Source organism: Octopus bimaculoides, chromosome 9 (assembly GCF_001194135.2).
Source record: "Octopus bimaculoides isolate UCB-OBI-ISO-001 chromosome 9, ASM119413v2, whole genome shotgun sequence".
Classification (NCBI taxonomy): domain Eukaryota; kingdom Metazoa; phylum Mollusca; class Cephalopoda; order Octopoda; family Octopodidae; genus Octopus; species Octopus bimaculoides.
In genome coordinates this window covers 7,995,704-8,003,920 of record NC_068989.1, presented here as the reverse complement: position 1 = coordinate 8,003,920, position 8,217 = coordinate 7,995,704, and the positions used below count along the sequence as shown (strand labels likewise).

At 36.6% G+C, this 8,217-nt stretch overlaps 1 protein-coding gene across 2 annotated transcripts in view; it reads right to left on the bottom strand.

Annotated features, from left to right (window-relative positions):
• The window catches only part of LOC106868142 (uncharacterized), a 23,331-nt gene that overhangs the window by 10,723 nt on the left and 4,391 nt on the right, over positions 1-8,217 (bottom strand). The window contains exon 1 of one of the 2 annotated variants that reach the window (XM_014913274.2): positions 2,465-2,609. The exons of the other annotated variant lie outside the window; for it this stretch is intronic. The gene's annotated coding sequence lies outside the window, so the exon portion shown is untranslated. Of the gene's footprint in view, positions 1-2,464; positions 2,610-8,217 lie in introns of those variants that run through there. 2 annotated transcript variants of the gene reach the window in all.

Genomic DNA, 8,217 nt, shown 5'->3' with positions numbered 1-8,217 from the left:
ATAAATAAACTGTACAATAACCGCAAAAGCATGCGGAGGAATTTCGATGTGGTCGCTTGAGCTACTAGAAATAGCAGCTAAATTTCCATCAGACCTCTCCCCACAACTTAGGTATCCCAAACACAAATATCGAAAGTTAACCCAACTAAATATTATTATAAGTTTATAAAACACGCTAAATACAAAAAAATACGGAGGTTTCTAACTATGAAATGAATCTCCACACCAGACCTGACAGAGCGTTCTAGCCGTGACTATCTCATCTTTTTGTATATCTTTGACTATATATATAACCAACAGTCTTTTTTTTTTTTTTTCTTTTCATATGGTATGTGATTTGAGAGATTTGAATTTCTAGCATGTCCGAGTGACAACATAGAGCAGGCATAAGCAATCTTTTTCGAGCAGCCGGCCGCATGAGATATACCTCACCATCAAGGATGGCAGCACGACTAAATGATTTTTAAGGTAATTTTTCGTTGGGTGTACCATTCAGAAAGTACCGCGAGAGCTACAGGTTGCCCCATGACTGACGTAGAAGCTATTGAAATGTGTTGCTGCAGTGTAAAATCAACTTCAGACAGTTTTTGAAAGGAATTTATAAACATTCCTGAAATACAAATATCGAACTTTTTAAACAACCACTATCAAAAAAAACACCACACACTAATTAACAAAATTAAAATTAGTAAGAGGAAAAGTAGTAATGGTCCCCGTCGGATTACAATAAGGGAAGAAGTTTTTCTAAATGGGACTCGGTCTGCTAGAAATAGCAGCAAATATTCCTTAAATCACACCACACTGTCTTTAAGTAAAAAGAATAAGACTGGATAATGTAGTTTCTATACACCGTTGAAAGGTCAACAACGGTTGGCACCGCTACTCTATATGCGCATTTATATTAAAAGTATGCATAGGTATTACACATATTTTTTCATAAACAGATCAGGTTACCAACCTTTTTTAACACCATGGACTGGCTACAAGTTTTTCACCGACCAAGGGAGCGCGCGCATAACAAAAACACAATAAAGGGTACATAATTTAATTAATATATATATAATACATATATAAAATGCAAAAACACCCTGCAGACTGCGACATTCAATAGAAGAGAAATAAGATTTATTCTTTCTCAGCGGGTCCGTACCAATGATTCACAACCGGGTAGTAGGGGATCCCTACCATAACTAAGTCTAGGAAGAGGGTCCTTTATTTCATTGCTGGGTTCTCATCGATCATCAGAAACACCAGCTTCACGTTTTTCTTTTTCAAGATTGAAATAAACAATTTAAAAAACTCGCAATGTTTCCGTAAAGTGTAGAGGAGGTTTGAAGATGTTATGAAGAAAAGATGAAAATGAAGGAAAAAGTGAAACAGTGGAACGAAATAAAGTTAGGACATCGAGCAGATATAAAATGCACACACGTAGTAAGATGTTACTGTTTGTAAACAAAGGATCACGAAATGGAGATATATTTTATACTAATTTTCGGAACCCGATCTTCAGGAATTCGTGGGTGTGTCATTTACTTTATGTAGTGTAGGCACAGAACAATGATTACTAAAACTAGCAAGTCATATAGATAGACATCAGAACAATGACATTGTCAAACAGCTTTCAAATGGACACAACCAGAAGGGAAGAGACGCCGAGCATTCATATCGAACAGGAAAGAAGCCAATATCACTTGGCTAGATTTGGCCAGATGTAGAGAAAACTGCAGCCGACAAAAGCAGTGACGTCAACGGAAATAAGTGTTGTAGCTGTGACGGACGAGTGTAAATGTGTTCATACATAAACATACGCTAACGTATACACGCTATCTTAAAGATAGTGCAATAAGCCTATCCAGTGATATGGTATTTAATAAGTAACTAAATTTCTATTGCGCATGTGCAAACACACACACACTTGATGATTCTTTTTTTACCACAGAAAGACGAAGAGAAATATATTTGTAGACAAATATATTTGCATTCACTGGTATCGTTAAACTGCAATCGTCAACAAGTAAAACCGTCGCAGTTTTCCTTCCAGATATACACGGTGACAGTAGCATAAAACAAAATATTAAATAATAAATTACATGAAATCAAGAATTACGTAATTACATTCATTAGCATACATTTGTTTCAGCTAAAAGAACTTCACAGTGCAAAGAAGTGAATGCTGCCCTGTATTCCTGCAGCTTCGTGAGCGATAAAATTAATATTAATATTAGAAAGAGCTCTGATTAATACACACATACACAGACGTATATGACTATGAGTTAGTATGTGTATATACACATGTATTTATACAAAGACACATGAATAGATATGTACATATACACACACATATAGAAACAATATATATATATATATATATATATATATATGTATAACACACACAAAACACGTATGGTGGTTGCTGAGTAGTAGTAGTAGTTTCAGGTAGTGGAAAATATCCTTTGCTTCTTACTTGGGATGTTATGAAGTAGTGGCTATTAGTGGTAGCAATGGTGGTGACACAGTTGTAACAGTATCTATGACAGCCTATTAGAAGCAGCAGTAACAGCTAGCTATTAGTAGCAGCAGCAACAATGGTATTGGCCATAATAGCAGAGGCTGTATCAGTCCTAATAATGGTAGCAGCCATAATTACAGTGGCTGCATCAGTCTGTTGTTGCTGTTGTTATAGTAGCAGTGGTGGTAGTAGTAACAAAATCAGTAGGAATTGTTTTTATAGTTATCATTCTTTCTTTCCCACAGTGATTTACAAGTGGTCAGTATTCGATTGTGAGAGTTTAAAAATTTTTTTTTTTATGGATTACTATTGTGCAACCCTCACTAATAGTTGAGGGAGGTCATAAAATTTGTGTTATACCTTACCTCTACACGTGTCTATATGTTTACCAAGTTCTATTTGTTTGTATTCTGGTATTATAATTTTTTTTATCTGTACAGTCATGCACTGTCTTTAGGACATTCCAGTTTGCCTTATGTAGTTCTCACATCCTGAGCGTATAACATAATTGCATAGATTAGATTTTCAGATGCACAAGTTAAAAATTATTTTTTACTATGGAAAGCTGTCCTTCTTTCAAATGAATCTCCAATTCTTCTGACAGATTTAAACTTATGCCAAAGTTGGATCTTCCACATTTTTTTTTAATGTTGATTCTTTTATTATTGTATGAAGTTTGGCCTTTGTTAATTTTTCAGTGATTTTCAACTGCCTTTTGCTTTTTATGATAATATGTATTTGGAGGATTTGGTTTAGCCTGGGGTCCTTTTTCAGTCAGTGTCGGTATGTTTTGAAATATGGTGTCGTAAGCCTCATTGTTAAGATTGCCTTAGTTCCTGGATACTGAATTTCTTGGTTTGCTGTATTCAATTAAGGATTGTGGAAAATTCCTGTCTAGAAGTGAAATCCTTAATACCTTTAAATCATGGGTCACAGATGTTTTCATCAGATACAGTTTTGCAGATCTTTTGATAAGGTTATATGGGGGGATTTACTCACATGTTTCTCGGACAGCATGAATTCAAAGGTAAATATTGTTTTGGTATACATAACTTTAAAGTATATGTCTACTTCTATTTCATTGATGATGTTTTTCCTTACAATATCTCAGAAACTGGAGTTGGTTATGACTATATTTTTTATTATTGTACAGAATCCACATTTCATTGCAAGTTACAATACAGTTGAGAAATGGATTGGTCTGGTTACAGAGAAGAAGTGATGAGTAAATTTCATTTCTGTGCATTTTCTGATTTTCATTGAAATCGTGTGGTACCCATTTGTCTAGCTTTTTTGATTTTCCGATCATGTGAAAACGGTTGAAGGCAGGTTTTACGTGGATCCTTCTTAATGACAGTCTTTAATTGACCATCATTGATGACAGATGGCGTCCACTATGCTCACAATCGTCAAGGCTCAGGTCTCCACTGTGAAATCGTTTAAACCATTTTTGAACTGACCACTCACTGGTCATTTCCTCACCAAATGTTTCGTTGATATCGCAAGCTGTTTCAGCTGCTTTACGTCCTTTTTTGAAATTGAATAACAAAGTTGCTTAAATATCATGCTTTGACAGTTCCATTTCAGATGATTTTAACAACAGTAAAATCATATATCAATGCTAATTTATTGATGCATTTTGGGCAAGTTTATGAAACAATTGCAAAAAGATGTTTTAAAAAATTCAAAACTCTGCAAAAATCCGGTACAAATTCTTCATAATTCAAAGCGCTGCTTATTTTTGTTCAACCTGATATTACAGTTTGATCTTGTGTACTTTTATAAGTCAACAAATAAAACCTGTTTTTACACTGACTGTTTGCAGGTGATTTAGTATATCAAAGTCGTCTCTTGTAAAATTTCTGATACGTTTGAAAGATGGCTTGAATAGGATGTCTACCAAGTTACTTGAGTAGTTTCCTCAGGCTGAACAAGTTATTATTGTTTGTAAATCTCACAATGAGAGATATTCAGCAACAGTACTTTGGAGTGAAGATGGTTTGCAAGCACAACATGGCAGTCCTGGGTCGATTTATTCAACTATAATTCTTCAAGGCAGTGCCCCAGCATGGCCATAGTCTATTGACTGAAACAAGTAAAAGAATGTAGCTAAGAGTAGTTAAATCAATTACAGTGACCTCAGTGTACAGCTGGTACTTATTTTATTGACCCCAAAACGATGAAAAGCTAAATCAACCATGACAGAAATTGAACTCAGAACATATTGCCAAACAAAATACCACTAGGCATTTCACCTGGCATGCTAACGAGTCTGTTAGCTCATCACCATGCCTTTGTCAATTATTCAATTAGCAAAACTACTCACTGGATTATAGCGTATTCTACAGGCACTTCCATGCCGAGTATTCCACATGCAGATAGCATAAAGACAATTGCAGTGTGGAAGGTGTTTATAAGCTATTTAAAGTCACACAAAAACTGTTAGATTCACTTCAACATTTAAACTTAATTTGCCAAAATATTTTCATCGCTTTGAGACCACAACCTGTTCACTGACAAAATTCCATGCAGCACAGAATTTTATCAGTGATCAGGTCGCGGTCTCAAAGCGATGAAAATATTTTGGCAAATGAAGTTTAAATGTTGAAGTGAATCTAACGGTTTTTGTATGTGTTTTAAATGGCTTATAAACATCTTCCATGCTGCAATTGTTTTTGTTTCAGCACACGGTCTCAGATCAGGTCACTTGCTATGCAAGTACATCTCCATAATAATATAAAGAGTTAACAAAGAAAGTTTTAATATTAGAAAACTTTAGTGAACACAATGTTGGTGACATTTTCTGACATTGTAATTATACCTAAGGTTCAATGTGTAGTCCTTGACAGAACAACATAGAACAGACCGTTCATGAATAGACAAGTTAGGAAAAACAGACTTAGTTTACTCAGCATGATTACAGTCCAATAACAGAAACAAGTAGGGACTGGTACAGCTGTGTGGTTAAGAAGTGAGTTTCCCAACCAAGTGGTTTCAAGTTCAGTCCCACTGCATGGTACTTTGGATGTCTTTTATTATAGTCCCAAACCAACTGAAGACTTGAGTGGATTTGAAAGACAAAAACTGAGAGAAGCCCATCATCATCATGCAGTGTTTTAAATCCAGGTTTTGTCCCTGTTAACAGGGGTGGCTGGATCTACCTCAATGCCATAGCAACCGACCTCACACCATCTTGCCCAGGTTTGGGTGTTCTCCTTTTTCAAACCAACCATCCCAATCTCCTCCTCCACCTTTCCCTTGGTCTACCCCGCTTTCACGCTCCATTTACCTCAAACGTAATCACCCTCCTCAACACATGCCCATACCACCTCACTCCATTCACCCTTGCCAACCATTCCACCAATTCCTCCAACCCCAGTATTCCCATCAAATCCTCAGTCCTCCACTTATCAAACACATGTATACATATAGGCGCAGGAGTGGCTGTGTGGTAAGTAGTTTGCTTACCAACCACATGGTTCCGGGTTCAGTCCCACTGCATGGTACCTTGGGCAGGTATCTTCTACTATAGCCTCGGACCAACCAAAGCCTTGTGAGTGAATTTGGAAGACGGAAACTGAAAGAAGCCCGTTGTTAGCATGGAAAGCGGACGTTAAACGATGATGATGATGATGATGATGATGATGATGATGTATATATATATATATATATATATACATGTATGTACGTGTATTTGTGTGTCTGTGTTTGTCCCCCCCCAACCATCGCTTTGACAACTGATGCTGGTGTGTTTATGTCCCTGTAACTTAGTGGTTCAGCAAAAGAGACTGATAGAATAAGTGCTAGGCTTACAAAGAATAAGTCCTGGGGTCAATTTGCTCGACTAAAGGCGGTGCTCCAGCATGGCCACAGTCAAATGACTTAAACAAGTAAAAGAGTATGTGTGCGTGTGTGTGTCTTCTTGGCTTGACACTGTATGACATTTGTAAACAAGCAGCACTGCTGTGAAAGATCTGCTTCAATGAATGCTGTCTGATCCATGAAATCATGGAAAAGGGGACCCTTAAAACAGTGATGATATATTCAGTGTGGCTGTTTGGCTGGCAAACACAAGATCCTGAGTTCCATCTCACCATGCACACCTTGGGTAAGCCTTCTGCAATAACATTTGGTCAGTTCAAGACCTGTTAGTGATATAGTGGCGATGGAAACTATGTGAAACCTCACCAGATGGAAAATAGTTGTCAGGCAGATGCTGAGTGGTTGGTGTTAGGAAGGGCATCCAGCTGTAAAAATCCTGCCAAAACAGTCACAGATGTTTGGTGCAGACTTCAGCCTGGCCAGCTCTTGTGGTATCGTCCCACCCATGGAAGATGGACGTTAAATGATGATGATGATGATGATGAAGTGCTTGTAGAATACTCTATAATTGAATGAGTAAGTGGTTTTGTTGGTTGAACAACTGACAAAACACAAGTACACTAAGAAGCCTCTTGATTCAGTAATCTGCTGAAAAATAATGGGAATCATCAACATCATTGTTTAATGTCCATATTTTATGCTTGCTGAGCAAGTTATTGAGATATGTGGTGTGCAAATATTCAGATAGCCACTGTGCCCATACAAGAGCTTCTGCAGACACCGTCCTTCCAAATACACAGTCCATTGTTAAAGATGTAATGGTTGAATTGCAGGGAGTGAGAGCTGGAGGGAGAGAAGGAAGCACTAGTACTCGGCTGGTACTCATTTTCAACAAAGTACAGTAGAGCAACATGAAATTGAATACATTGCTCAGGAACACAACATGCAGCCTTGGTTCAGAAACTGAATGCAGGCCTTATATATGTGCGTGTATATCAAGTTACATTGCATATGTGCAACGTAACTTGAGATGACACTGGAGAAAACAAAAGTTATGTTATGAACTTCATTAGCTTACAACTGTTTCTGCAATAAGATGCAGTGCACTCTTAGTTGAGTACCTGGATAACATTCTATAGCTTCATCAGAGCTTTGAATATGAGGTGTAATTTTCCCAAATAAAGTGCATTTTATATTCGAGGCTCTGTTGATGCTATATGATGTTATGCGGGTACTCAACTAAGAATAGACCACATCTCACAGCAGAAACAGCTGTAAGCTAATGATGTTCTTAAGATAATCATTTATTCTTTTGTTATCTCTTTGTTCTTATTACCAATCTACACTTATCTAACATTGTCTGTGCATTTCGACTTCTACACCAGGTTATTAGTCTTGCTACGCCTAAGCAAACTATTAAAATATATACAAGAAAGTAATATTTTGAATGCAGTATAGCCATGAAAACAGCAGAAAGATTGAGTATTTTACCCTTATGTGTTGAAAAAAATTGTCAGCAGCAAGCCACAAGACTTGAACTTAGACCCATAAATTACCGGCTGAGTACTCTACCAATTGAGCAAAACTGCCCGCTGACAATAATTTTTGTCAAAGGAAACCTTTTCTTTTAATAACTGTTTCATATCTAATTAATAAGCAGCTTTCTAGCACATTACCAGTCCACCTAGTGGCCTCCTGTATATATACTCGTATATATTTTTATATATACATATACAATAATCCTTTGAGATCTCAGATATTTTTTTCTGAATCTCCCTGATTCTTTTAATGTGCTAGTTACCTGGTATTAAATTGATATTAATTAATATCCAATTTTTTACCCCATTGTTTAATTTTTATATATATATATATATATATATATATAT